General features: G+C 40.3%; 1 protein-coding gene across 7 annotated transcripts in view; it reads left to right on the top strand.

The window, feature by feature from the left end:
- LOC132407564 (astrotactin-2-like) overlaps window positions 1-15,512 on the top strand; it is a 1,730,264-nt gene that overhangs the window by 1,398,064 nt on the left and 316,688 nt on the right. The window lies entirely within an intron of this gene.

The following is a 15,512-nucleotide window of genomic DNA, read 5'->3' as shown; positions in this document are numbered from 1 at the left end:
AGGGTGGTCAATCTGTGGAATTTGTTGCCAGGGTGGTCGTGAAGGCCAAGTCATTGTGTATGTCTAAGGCAGACGTTGGTAAATTCTTGATTATTCAGTGCATGAAGGGTTCTGAGCAGAAAGAAGGAGATTGGGGCTGAGAGGGAAACAAATTAGCCATGATGAAATAATGGAGCAGACTTGATGGGCCAAATGGCCTAATTCTGTTCCTTATCTTATGGTCTTATATTTTTTATCATTTAGAACCATAGAACATTACAGCACAGAAACTGGTCCTTCTTGGCTGTGCCAAACCATTTTCTCTCCCTAGTCCCACTGACCTGCACCTGGCCCATATCCCTCCATACCCATCTCATCCATGTACCTGTCCAAGTTTTTCTTAAATGTTAAAAGTATTTGCCACTTCATCTGGCAGCTCATTCCACACTCCTGCTACTCTCTCTGTGAAAAAGCACCCCCAGTGTTCCGTTTAAACTTTTCCCCCTTCACCCTTAGCCCATATCTTTTTTTTTCTCCCCGACCTCAGTGGAAAAAGCCTGCTTGCATTCATTCTATCTATACCCACCATAATCTTACATACCTCGATCAAGTCTCCCCTTTAACTCTGCATCACCCAAAGTTCCAGAGTCAACACTTAAAATCTGGGGCTCGTCATCACAACTTGGAATGAGAGAAAGCAAATAATTTAGGCAACAGAGGAGGCAGGGAAAGGGACCAGTGACAGTTACAACAAAAGGAATATCAAAGATAAAGTTGTGTTTATTGTCAATAAAACGTCAACTTTATTGTTAATATTCTGCCATTTATGCTCAGGTGCAACTAAAGGCTTATTTGCAGCAATATCATGGGCACATCACATCATTTAAAGCACTATTCACAAGGGAAGTACAAACTAAGCATAACTTATATAACATTTTTAGAAGAAAGTATTAGAACAAATAAAACCATTTTAGTTCAAAGTGATTAAAATGTTGCTAAATTGTAATGTATAGGGGTTTGCAGTTGATTCAAGAGCCAAATGATTGAAGGGAAGTATGAGCTGTTCTTGAACCTGCTGATGTTGGACTTCAGTCTCCAGCCCTCCTGCCTAATGTGTGCTACAAGAAGCTGGCGTGGCCCAAATGGTGGAGATATTTATTGATGGATGTGAGCTTCTTGAAGCAGAGTCTCCAGTAGATACACTGGTGTAGAGAGATGTGCCCTTGATGTACTGGGCACAGTCCATCACCCTCTGCAACTTCTTGCATTCACGTGCATTCAAATTGACATACTAGGCCACTTTGCAATTAGTCAGGATACCTTCAATGGTACATCTGAAGAAATTGGTTAGAGTGCTTGATGATAAGCTGAACCTCCTTAGCCTCCTAAGACAATAAAGATGCTGGCATGTCTTCCTTATGGTTGAATCTGCAGAATGTGCTGAGCCGAGGACAGGTTAATCAATATGTGATTGCTCTGGAATTTAAAGCTGTTGAGTCTCTTCAGTGCTCATCCCACTAATATTCGCTGTTACAAGTTTGCCTACTTCCTCTTTCCTGAAATCAACAATTGCTCTTTAGCTTTGTTGACATTGTCCAGCAGACCACGCTACTTAAAACAGGAGAGAGAAAAACAACTGAGTCAGAAAGATAGAAAGCAGAAAAGGATAGCTCCAATACAAACAGAAAGAAAGAGTGAGTTTGTAGCGGTGTGCTACATGCAGTGCTGAAATAAGACACGGAGTCGATGAACTGCAGTTACAAAAAGATTTTATTCGAACTTCGCGGCCCCACTTTAAAGCCTTCCTGATCCCGCCCTCCCCGGGCGCGGATGCTGTAGGGGGCACGTATTCACAGTTCCGCGCGGGCTTTTCCCCTTGCTGGTGAAGCAGACTTGGCGCCCTTTTGGGACTGGCCTTTATGCCGGCGCGCTGGCTATTTGTGAGCCGGTTCGAGTGCACTGGGAATTGGGTCGCCACAGTTTGTCCAAAGTTGGAGAACTTGATTGAGTCCTGAATGCTGCAATTTTATGTATTGCACTGTACTGCCACTGCAGCAAAAAAAAAACAAAATTCATGACATGTGTGAGTGATGATAAACCTGACTCTGATATGGGTTTCTATTGTGGACTGAGGGTGGGAAATGGGCAGGGAGAGGGGAATCATGGTTGGATAAAAAGGAAGAGCGAGGGGAAGGAGCAGGAAGCACCAGAGATGCATTCTGTAATGATCAACAAACCAATTGCTTGCAATCAAATGACAGTGAGTGGTGGCTCAGGGCTGGGCGTGTTTGCACCCACACCACCAACACCACCCCCCCCCCCGCCACCGGCCCCAGCATTTCTTATTTCTTCTCTGCCACCTGTCCCACAGTGCTCCACCCCTGCCATTCCCAATTTCCCTTGCTCCCACCAGATTTACAAACTCCCTCTCCACTCCATGTTGGCATAATAGTATGTGCAAAAGTCTTAGAGACCTGAGATATATAATATATCTAAGGCTTTTGCACAGGGCTGTATCCCTGAACTCTCAGGGGAGGGGAGGATGATGATTTAAAGTGGCAAGTAATGGAAGCACAGGGGTCACTCTAAGTAACTGGGTGCAGATGCTTTGTGAAAAAAACCAGATAGACAGACATACTTTATTGATCCCAAAAGAAATTGAGTTTTGTTACAGTCACACCAACCAAGAATAGTGTAGAAATACAGCAATATAAACCATAAGTAATTGAATAATAATGTAAATAATGCCAAGTGGAAATTAGTCCAGGACCAGCCTATTGGCTCAGGGTGTCTGACACTCTGAGGGAGGAGTTGTAAAGTTTGATGGCCACAGGCAGGAATGACTTCCTATGACGCTCAGTGTTGCATCTCGGTGGAATGAGTCTCTGGCTTAATGTAATCCTGTGCCTAACCAGTACATTATGGAGTGAATGGGAGACATTATCCAAGATGGCATGCAACTTGGACAGCGTCCTCTTTTCAGACACCACCTTCAGAAAATCCAGTTCCACCCCCACAACATCACTGGCCTTACGAATGGGTTTGTTGATTCTGTTGTTGTCTGCTTCCCTCAGCCTGTTGCCCCAGCACACAACAGCAAACGCTACCCAATCTGCCTGTGGTTCCTTCAGCAGAGGGCTACATTAGAATATAGAACCATACAGCACAGGAACAGGACCTTCAGCCATGGTACCAAACTTATTAAATAACTAATTCATATCTTCTGTCCATATGCCTCTTCTTTGCACATTGCTGTGCCTGTTTAAAAGCCTCTTAAATGGCTGTTGTATTTACCTCCACTACCACCCCTGGCATTCCATATGCACATCACTCACTGTGTAAACAGAATAAAACTGGCCCCACATATCTCCTTTGTACTTGCCAATCCTCACCTGCCTGCATTCTAGTAGAAGACTTTTCAAACCCCAGGAAAATGTCTGCCCTACCCATCATAATTATTGTAAATCTGGGAACTTTGAGTGCCACAGACTAAGCTGAAAGAGCTGCAAGTGAATGGCTGCTTCACTGGAATCGATGAATGGTGGGAAGAGAAGAGGTCAATGGGCAGATATTGCAGCCTCTGTGGTTACATAAGAAAGGGACATTAGATGGAAAGCATTAGTTGAGGTCAGAACAGCAGACGAAGGAGTTGAGAGGAGTTGAATCCCGAAATGCTGGAAGGGGAAGACAGGAGATTCTGGTGTGGAACACTTTAGCACCGAATGTGAGATTTTCCAAATAGCTCTTTACCCAGACTTGGTAAAGTGGACTGAATGGGCTCTCAGCATTTTAAATTCTGATGTTCCATTGTTACCCTGCTTGGTACATTCCATACAAATAAGTGATTTGTATGATGTAGTTAGGTTTCAATGAAAAGCATACTCTTTCAATATTGCAACTAGGGATACTGTGACATCTTTCAGGTGTGAGACATTTTTCAAAAGTAAAATGTTTATCTAGCTTTATATCTTTAAAATTGTAAACCAACTGGCTCCTATTTTTTCTCTCCAGTCCTGCTGAAGGGTCTCAGCTTGAAACTTAGACTGTATTCTTTCTCATAGATGCAGTCTAGCCGGCTTAGTTCCTCCAGCATTTTGTGTGTATTGCTTGCCCTTATTTAAATGAAAATAAAAATGCTGGAAGAACTGAGCCAGTCAAGTAGCATCGTTGGATTAGGGATTGGAAACATTACTTGTTTTCAGCTCCCCGCAGATGCTGGCTAAGTGGCTGAGTTCTATCTGCATTTCTGTGTTTGTTTCAGCTTTGAGCATCTGTGATCCTATTTGTTTCCCATACCTATTTTTAATAGTTCTATGAACTTGCAACAGATCAAAATATCTCAGGTTGCTAAAAAACTTTCAAATGACTTTCTGGACTGTCTTTTCTACTACAGGAACTGACAGCACAGATAATGTAAAAAAAAAGTCCTTTTGAGTGACAACTCCTATAAATCAGCCATTGGTCTTTTAGTTGAAATATATCTCTGCTATATCACTGAAGCATTTGTACTTGGGTGACTTGCCCAGTGTGATATTAGCTATAAATTCTCATGAATAAATTACACAAACTGGAAAGGATTCTGTCCATCTGAAAAAAGCCGAGATTTTCAAACAATTGCCATGAGTTTACAGTGAAACTATGATCTGTGTATTTTAGTTCAGTCCAATTAAATAGCTGAGTGAATATGCTGACAGCTTAAGCAACAAATGCTCCTTGAACTGTTGATACATTTCTGTTCATTACTATTAATATCAAATGCAAAATTCTTGACCTCTGTTATGGATACATAAGCTGTCTGGTTAAATGCTTAAAGCATTCTAACTTGGTAGTTGCATTTTCTTGCTCAGCTTCTCCACCATGTTAGATGGTGAGATGTAAGTATCTCCATCAACACCACTAATGACAGCCACGTTGAGTGGATGTTAGACAGTTTCCTTCAGGAAAGACTCATCTGTGTTGCTGGAAGTAATAACAATTGCTGATGCTGCAAGTCCTGAAATAAAAACCGAACATGCTGAACACACTCAGCAGGTCAGGCCGTGTCCGCCTCTTGCAAGATGAGGACCTGCACACTCCTTTCTCTCTTACAAGTTAAGGTGGATAGATACTGTGAGCAGGTGCAGCTAACTACTTACCATTTGGATAACCATCACTGACTCAGTTATTAAGTCCATTCTTCCTGAAGTGCCTGAAGAAAGGCATGAAAATGTAAGCCTCACTCTGTGTAAAACCCTCAGCCACAAGATCTAAAATTGATATTTCAGTGAATTTATCGGTTAGTTGAGAGGTGGGGTCGAAACTTAGTGAGTTATTGGGCAAATGTGGTTTTCTGACAGGACAGGCAAGATAGATGTTACATGTGCTTGCTCACTGGAGGCTGCAGTGTGATTTTTTTTCTGCAGATGAGGATTTAACTGGTGCAGATACAGGCACGGTGAGTGTGCACATGAAAATACATGCTGTCAGAATGCTAACATGAAGCCAAGGACCAATGTGGATTCCAGCAATAACCTGGACAAATCATAGTACAGGTTTTAGCTAGAGGTGTGAATAACTTCATATCGGAAGGGACATCCCTTGCTTACATGGAAAGTGTGTCCCTGCACTCAGTCAGTATTCGGCAAAGATTTCTTCCGTTCCGTAAAAGAAAGCCAAGAGATGCTGAATTTTGCACAAACCATCAAGTAACACTTTCAGCAGTCATTAATAATTCCTGTTAATTATTCTTTTTTAAATGCAGTGTTAGTAACCCTGCATGGCACTGATTGTTTTCAGCACAGAACTGGTTCTCAATTTCCTGTGCATATTTTTGGATGAATCATAATTGTCTGATATCAAAGCTCCACTGCAAGCTTCCTGACTCCGAGCACAACACTGGAAGCTTAGAATTCCTTCAAACAACCTGAGCTAGCTGTCAAGCACCCTGAGGCACTGGTCGTTGTGGTGTGCAAAGGGGATTTCAGGGTAGCATACAAGCTTGGTTGTCTTCAGACAGGAGGAACAGTGAAGAATCCTTTCTGGGGCTATGGCATTGGCTTTGGGGAGCATAGATATGTTGTTCTCTCCAAAAAATGATGACATTTATGCTGATAAGATTCCCAGTCACTCAGTCCTTTTACTGCTGCCCTCAGCCTCATGATGGTGGAGATAAGTAGCACCCCTGATACCTTAAAGTTTGGGACCTCCTGCGTAGCTATAATGATATTCTGAGCTACCAATGCAGCTCTCCAACTTAGGGATGCTTCTTCTTAGATGTTGCAGTGGAAGCTAGGGTCAGACACAGTGATATGACAGGGTGTATAACTTGCTAATGAAGTATTCCACCAATCCCATACTGAAAGTGAAGTTGTTCATAGTACATTTCAAAGGTAAGACCTCATTGTACAGCTGTTCCAGAGGTAATTGTTTCTGGTTGCTAGGAGTTGGTTTTCTGATATTAAGACAGGAAAATGGCATTGCTTGTATAGCCATTGTCCATGTGTACGTGGGTTGTGTCTGGAATAAAGGTCATTGTCATCTCTGATTAGTTGGACACTCAATAGCTCTTCTTTGTTTCAGCATGTGTGCCTTCACTGGGCTCCTGTACCTGGACAAAGGTTGCAACCCTGGTGCTCTCCACACCCTTTGAGAGAACAAAGTGTATTTGGCTAGGTTGAAATGGAATGTGTCAGTCACCTCCTTTTTTCAATAATTGGACACCAAATTCTGAAATGCTGCTATTATCTCCAAGTACCTAAGTATTGTTGAGGTGGGGTGAGGGAGGAGGGAGCATGATGAATACATGATTATAGACACACCGGTCTTAGCAGCTACTGGCAAGGTGGTTCCGCACTGAGGTGGCTTTGTGTTTAGAACAGAGAGTGGATACCTTTGTGGACATCCCTTACAACGTAATGAAGCCTATACCACTTTCCCTTTGAGGACCAAGTGAGAGGATTGCCTTCTAACTTTCCTGATTAGATATGGTCTGGCCTTACTGCTGTTTTGTCTTGTTCTGAATGTCCTCTCATCGTAACCTTTCCGAGTTTCACCTTTTGAAATGAGCATTAAAGTTTTCCTCCTTTTATGCCCCCAATCAGTACCTTATGTAAGAATTCATGTTCCATGGATGCTAATTGATGTTCAGTTATGTGATAATCTGCCACAGCCTTTTGCATTTGGGTTATACCTTGTATTTCAATACCATTATAAAATACTGCAGTCAACACACTCAAATCTGGTGTACAATCCAAAATTGAACAAATGGCATTTCAAAGCATCGTTCTCAAGTTCCAGATTTTGTTCTCTACTTATTACTTAACAGTTGAGATCTGGAATATATATATATATTTACTGTAATTTAGAGTGTTTTTTCTCTGTTATTATGTATTACATTGTACTGCTACTACAGAGACAACAAATTTCTTGATATATGCCAGTGATATTAAACCTGATTCTGATTCTGATTTTGAATTTATCAGACGGCACACCAAAGAGGAATGCTCGGTAGTGTGCCCATATCTGTGAGCAACGTTTTTGTGTGGAAGCCATCAGCTGAACACATTCTGACATAACAATTCCTGTTGAACTTAATGAGTTCAACAACATCTAGAAAACAAAGACTTATGGAATCATAGTAACAAGTAGAATCAATCAGCACATGGCCAGCAAATAATCGATGATCTCTTTGGTAGGTGTGTTCTATTCTGATGACACATATGTAAGATTATACGATAGTTTTGCTGGTTTTTGATATGTCACAATCTATTTACTCTGCATACTATGACTTTCACCTAACATTAACAGTATGAAGCCATGGTAATGCTGGGTGACAGTACTACCATGGTGCCCCCTCAAAAAGAATAATGCACACAGTCTATGTATCGTGTTAACTGAATGCAGTGGAACTGGAATTTTGTTCCTGACCTTCAAACTGTGGAGTATTTTTCACTTCATATTGATGTGTAGCAATATTCAAACATATAAATTACTCTCTTGATTAAGTACAATAATTATAATCATTTCTAAAAATTCTTCCCATGTTCAGCTGGAAGTCAAATTGTCAGGTTAACCTGCGATAAATGATGTGGTGATAGAGCTTTGAATGCATTGCTTGCCGCTTCTGCTGAAGTTTGCTTTGAAATTCACAGTAAGTATCTGTAACTTTAAATTAATAAAACATTATGCATAAAGCAAAATGTTTCCAAGGGGTAGTCTGCTCTGCTTTCTCCACCTGCCACTTCTTGCACCCGTGAGGAATTTATCTATTCCATCAACTTTGCTATTAGCTTCCAACCTGCTCTGAAATTAATAAAAACAGTCCAGAGGAAGGGTCTCATCCCACAACATCAATTTTTTATTTACTTCAATAGATGGTGCCGGACCTATTGAGTTCCGCCAGCCACTTGTTTTGCGTTAACAATCCCATCACTGTGGAGCAGAATGTTACTCAGTGAGTGCTGAGGTTGCTGTGTAAGTTCCTTGTACCTCCCAAAGTATGTGTTCTACCTTTAGCCATTTTTGGCTGAGAATTGACAAATGTTTTTGAATCTAAACTATATATATATTGTTTTTTTTAATGATGTAACTAAGCATAGCATCAGTTTTCTACGGACTGGGCATTCATTTGTCATTTTTCCCCATTTTTGGTCTTCATACTTGTAAATTCTCCAAGGTAAAATACTTATCCAACTCTTACGATCCTGAAGTAATAATTATTATTATTTAAAATAACACACACACAAAATGCTGGAGGAACTCAGCAGCTTAGGCAGCGTATGTGGAAATGAATAAGCAGTCGACGTTTCTTCAGGACTAAAAAGAAAGGGGGAAGATGCCAAGTGTAAATTCGTTCATTTCAGTTTTCATTTAAAATTAATGCAGATTAAAACATAGTTCATTAAGCCATTCAGTTTTTTTTAGATAGAAGGTGTAAGATTTGTCCCTGCTGTGTATTTTTATGACCAAATTGAAATATGAAATTGGACAAGAAGACAGACTCCAGTCTGCTGAATCCCATTTCTGTTCAAATACTGAAATAAAAAATCTTTATTTATCACATGTAGATCAAAGCATACACTGAAAGGTGTTGTTTGCGTGAACAACCAACACAGCCTGAGGATGTGTTAGAGGCAGCCCACAAGTGTCAGCACACATCCCGGCGCCGACACATCATGCACACAATGTTCAGCTGAAAAACACAAGCAACAACAACAGAAACAGGAGAAGAATAGGGAAACGATCCCCCCTTCCTCCCTCCCATCCAGAAAAAAATAAAAGTGTTCGTGCAAGGCTACCTGTGTTTTCTCTAATAATTTTAAAGTCAGTGTGGATGAGTTGGAACAAAGAGCCTGATTAGGTATTGTGTAAATACCTGTCCTTCAAGGAAAAAGGGGAAATATAGGGGAGTTATTCTCATTAATTGATAATTGAATGGACTCATTCAATTAGAGGTAAACTGTTGTAAACAAAATGGCTAGGATCTAGAATTAGCTGCCTGTAGAGACGATGGGAACAAAATCAGATAAGGACTTCAAGAATGAAACATGCGCTTCAGAAAAAGCAGTGGAATGGAACCAATGAAATTCTTCTTCCAGGAGCAGTAAGAGGGAAATTGATAGAATAGATGCTGTAACTGGAATATTTTTTGATAAACTTCTTTCCAGCTGGTTCTCAGTCCTAAATACTCCAAATGCAGCACTATTCAGGGCCCCAAACAATCCTTCCAGGTGAGATTACATTTCACCTGCAAGACTGTCAGGGTCATCTACTGTTCAGCATGCTCCTGCCACAACCTTGCCTACTTTAGAGAGAACTAACGCAAACTGGGGTCTGCTTTGTCAAGCACTGTCACTCTATCTGCCACTAAAGACGGGATCTCCTGGTGGCTACCCATTTCAATTCACCTTCCCATTCTGATGTGTCTATCCATAGCCCCCTCCACTGCCAGAATGAGGCCAAACTCAGGTTGGAGGAGCAACACCTGATATTCCACCTGAATGGTCTTCAACCTGATGGCATTGAACATCAATTTCACTAACTTCTGTTAATTTCTACACCCACCCTCCCCCTCATTTTCCATTCCTTATTCTGGTTACCCTCTCACCCCTCCTCTTCTCCTCACCATCCCATCACCTCCCTCTAGTTCCCTTCCTCCATGGAAAAGAGAAAGGTTCCCTTTCTTCCATAGTCCACAGTCCTCTTCTATTGGATTAGTCATTTCATTCTTCCACCTATTCCCTTCCAGTTTCTTATTTCATCCATTCTCCCCCACCCACTGACTTTTTCCCTCACCTTGCCTTTCCTATCAGCTCCTTGCTTGTACACCTTCCACTCCCCACCTTATTCTGCCTTTGGCCTTCTTCCTTTCCAGTTCAATGGAAGGGTCTTGACTTGAAACATGGACTGTGTATTCCCCTCCAAGGACGATGAGTTCTTCTAGCATTTTGTGCTAATTTGAATGCACTCTTTAAAGTAAAAATTTTGAAAGAATTATCAAATCCAACTGGTACTGGTTCATTGAAGACCTTATGTTCACCAAACATGCAAATAATATTCATTCACAAGATATATACAATTTAAGATGCATTGTGTGCTCAAATGATGTTTGAACAAAGGCACATTACTTGTGTTTCAAGTACATGTGGTCACCATGTTCCTCAGCTCTAATGAAGCTGATTTCTGAATACATCATCTTAGGTACATGATAAATGAAGATATTAGACCATGCTTGAACCTGTGATATGTTGCTGCTCTCACTGAACAGTAATCCACCTATACTTACAGCTCCCAGATATGCATTTCCCAACAGCAGCTCCTTTATGCATGAGGTTCCAATGTAGTTGCTGCATTTAACTGTGACCCTCATTATCGACACACGCTAGCACCTCAGCCAGTTCATAATAAGTGAGACCCTGCAGTGCATAGGCAGTCAGTTAAGCCAGCAGCCCAATCAGAAACAGCTGCCAGAAGTATTTGAATGTCTGTGACTCTCTCCAACAGACTTGAGCATTCAAAAATAATTAAGTATTAAAAATTAATTAATCTGTTAAGAGTTATTAAAACATTTAAAACTGAAGTTTAGAAGAAACACATGATATGACTATAACACTTAAATTTGTTCAATCAACTCAAAAGCTACAACTGACCCAGGTCCTGATCAGTTATTGGAAATTAAGTGACAAGACCAAAATTCCTCCTTTTGACGTGACATACTTTCAATGGATGTTGAAAAACTTTTTAGTGTAGTAAGTATTTCCTCAAAACTCTTTCTCCATCCTTCTCCATTCTATAAGCCTGGCCTTATATACTTGCTGCCACCCTGGGATTTCATTTGCCAAATAGACCAGTGATCTAAAGATTTGTCACATGTACATCAAAACATACAGTGAAATGTGTCACTTGCATCAAAGGCCATCACAGTACAAGTGTGTGCTAGGATCAGCTTGCGAGTGTCACCATGCTTCTTGCGCCACCGTAGCATGGCCACAATTTACCAATCCTTACCAGTCTGCATGTCTTTGGAATATGGGAGGAAGCTGGAATGACCTAGAGGAAGCCTCAGTGCTCTGATTTCCTCCCACATTCCTAAAGTGGAGAACTGATGAACTCCTTACAAACAGTGACAGGAATTGAACCCTGATTGCTGGTGGGCAGTGAGGCACAATCTCTGGCGACTGACCAGTAATTTTTCATTGGCAAGCTTGCAGTCCAAGAGGACAAATATTACAGTTCCAAATTTCAAGTATCCTACACCTCGGTATAGGATATCAAACATACTCACTTGTCCAACTAGATTTCTTCTCTTTGTTCACCTTCACATTCATTCCTACCTTGTTCCAACTTCCACTCTTCCCAACCCCCAAAATCTGGTTCTTGAAGATGGACCAGTGGAGGTATTTAAAGTGCAGGGAGACTTTTTTAAAAGATCTTGGAATTGAGAACTGTGGGGATTTAGAGCGGAAGAGGAGTTGAGCCCTAGAGTAGATCACAATGTGTTTTTAATGTTTTCAATCATTTTTTACTGCTATCTTATTAAATGTCCTCTGTAAATCAAAGATTAATACCTCTGCTTTCCTTTTATCCACACTGTTGGTTATATTCTCAACTAACTCATTTTCCAATTCATAAAAGAGCATTGACGCTGATTGAATTGTCTTGTGAATTACCAAATGCTCTGTCATTTTAAATTACATTTTAGTTGTCATTTATATTTTCAGTAGTTACATTTGAAATAGGGTTTCACATCAGCAGGGTTTTAGATGTTTTCATATGAATTACCTAGTCATAGCAGTTGCATTTCATATGGGAAAAAAACAAATGTTAGAACTTCCCTACTTGCATCTCTTTATTGAAACCATCTAACTGCTTATTCATGTGAAGTACAATATGTAAACAAGTCCTTTGGACCAAAAGCAAGTTCTAAATAACATATCCCTGTCTCTTCAAAGTGATGTACTTTATTTTAATAACAGGCATGTTCTGACTGATAGCATTTCTAAATATCTTCAGATATATGGCAAGATCAAGTAAAGATCTAATGCATTGATCACATCTAGAAATGACTTGAGCTTAGTAATATTTTCCTTTTTTTGACTCTTGTGATGGTCGCAATAACTTTTAACTAGCTGCAAACCTGTTTCAATTTCCTGTCAGATTTGAATAACTTGCTTCTGGTCCCTTAAAACAATAGGTATTTTTCTAAATTCACATTATGACAGTGCTGCCTTTCTTAATATGTTTTATTGACAGTTCAGAATATCTCAGGGTGAACATGTTACCCAATATGATTGGTAAATAAGTGCAAACACTTGTGAGCGTTAATATTCAAGTTGCTTTGCTGCTCTTTGTCAACATTAAGGTGAGCATAAGCAAGAAACATTTCTGTTTCTAAAGACCTTTGCATCTGGAAATTTACATATAAATCTTGAGATAATAACATGAGATACCAATTATCATCCAAGTTCTGTATTAGAATCAATTGGTAGTCTCTGCAAGTTGGATGTTTTAAACAGCTTTTGATGTTGTCTAAGAGTGTTGTTTACAGACTTAAAATATTCCCATCATTAAAATATTCCAATAGCCAATGGTCTCACTTTCAAGGACTCTTTGCCTCATTGTCTCATGTTCTCTCTATTTATTGCTTTTTATTTATATTTGTATTTGCACAGTTTGTTGTCTTATGCACTCTAATTGATCTTTCATTGATCCTGTTATAGTTACTGTTCTATAGATTTGTTGAGTATGCACACAAGAAAATAAATCTCAGGGTTGTGGTGCATTGGCCTTCGTCAATCGTGGGATTGTGTTTAGGAGCTGAGAAGTAATGTTGCAGCTATATAGGACCCTGGTCAGACTCCACTTGGAGTAATGTGCTCAGTTCTGGTCACCACAGTACAGGAAGGATGTGAAAACTATAGAAAGGGTGCAGAGGAGATTTACAGGGATGTTGCCTGGATTGGGGAGCATGCCTTATGAGAATAGGTTGAGTGAACTCAGCCTTTTCTCCTTGGAGTGACAGAGGATGAGAGGTGACCTAATAGAGGTGTATAAAATGATGAGAGGCATTGATCGTGTGGATAGTCAGAGACTTTTTCCCAGGGCTGAAATGACCAGCTCGAGAGGGCATAGTTTTAAGGTGCTTGGAAGCAGGTACAGAGGAGATGTCAGGGGTAAGTTTTTACGCAGAGACTGGTGAGTGCGTGAAATGGGCTGTCAGCAAAGGTGATGGAGGCAGATAAGATAGGGTCTTTTAAGAGACTCCTAGATAGGTACATGGAGCATAGAGTTGTATGGGTAACCCTAGGTAATTTCTAATGTAAGGACATGTTTGGCACAGCTGTGTGGGCCGAAGGGCCTGTATTGTGCTGTAGGTTTTCTATGTTTTCTATATTTCTATGTTTCTATGTTGCATATGGTGACATATAAGTACTTTGATAATAAATTTACTTTGAATTTTAAATTCTGAACATTAGTGCTTAAATTGTACTTTTCCTATACATGGGACATCGAACCGACTCAGCCTTACCACTTGATTTTCTGTGACCTTTGCTCCTTCATGCCCTTGTATAAGTTATTGAACTTTTCATTTTTTTTTCAGAAGATTGCTTAAACACGGTTGTGAGGGGTTCACGGTAAAAACATTTTTCCAATCAATTTTCAACTCTTTCAACCAATCTCCTCCAAATGGGTTTTGTCTGTTGACATCTGAGGATTGAGAATGACTTGATATGATTGAACCAGGGAAAGTTCAGAAGGATGTTATGGGACTGGAGGGTTTCAAATTCAGAATCAGAATCGGGTTTATTATCCCTGACACATAGCATGAAACTTGTTGTTTTGTGGCAATAGTACAGCATGTGATATTAAAATAACATTATAAATTACAATGAAAATAAATAATGCACAAGAGGCAATAGTGATATAGTGTTCATGAACTATTTTGAAATCTGATGATTGAGGGGAAGAAGTTGTTCCTAAAATATTGAGTGTGGATCCTCAGGCTTATGCCCGTGATCAAATTGGCTGAGATTACAACTCTTTGCGGCCATTTTTTTGATTTGCATATTAGATCCTCCATGTCAGGACCAACCAGCATAGATCTTAACCAGTGAATGGCAGAGCACTGAGAAGTGCGGCAGATCAAAGCAATCTGGAAGTATAGTCCATAATTCATTAGAAAATGGTGTCACAGGTAGATCAGTCCACACACAAAAGCTTTTGGCATATTGGCCTTCATAAATTAATGTATTGAGTACAGGAGATGGGATATATTGTTGAAGTTGTATTGGAGAGGCCTAATTTGGGTATAATGTGCAGTTTTGGTCACCTACCTCTAAGAAATATGCAAGCATGGTTGAAAGAGTACAGAGAAAATTTACAAGGATGTTGCTGTGTCTGGAGGACCTATGTTATAAGAAAAGATTGAACACGTTAGGACCATATTCTTTAGAGTGTGGAAAATTGAGAGGAGATTTGATAGAGGTATACAAAATTATGAGTGGTATAGACATAGAAATGTAAGCAAGATTTTTTTTAATGGAGGTTGGGTGGGACTCAAGATCAAATCTCCCAAGAACTTCCACAGGAGTGATTTTGTATTGACACCCAGCTATGTAAAGAGCAGTCAGGATTGCTGTTGGAAAATTTGGTCAATGATGTTGTTTTGTCAGATTTATTTATTTACTTATCACATGTGCCTCGAAACAATGAAATGTGGCCCCTGTTTTAACAATCAATGCAACCTAACAATGCGATGCGGGGCAGCTGGCAAGTGTCGCCGCATATTACCGCGACAATTGATCATGCCCACAGTGCTCAGCGGAACACAACAAGCAACAAAACAACAACAGCAAAACCCACCCCTTAACTCCCTCCTACCCACCCACCCACAGGGATGAGCTGTTTCCTTAAACCTGCAAATTAGAAGTTATCTTTTTGAAACTTAAGAGGGTTGACAGGGCAAATTTGGAGCTGATGTTATGCATGGCTGCTAAGCCTAGAACCAGGCATCAAAGAGGTCAGACGTTCAGGAGAGAGCTGAGAATTTTCACTGA

The sequence above is a fragment of the Hypanus sabinus genome, chromosome 18 (assembly GCF_030144855.1).
Source record: "Hypanus sabinus isolate sHypSab1 chromosome 18, sHypSab1.hap1, whole genome shotgun sequence".
NCBI lineage: Eukaryota > Metazoa > Chordata > Chondrichthyes > Myliobatiformes > Dasyatidae > Hypanus > Hypanus sabinus.
Note: the sequence above shows the minus strand (reverse complement) of the source record. Positions and strands in the feature narration are given on the sequence as shown.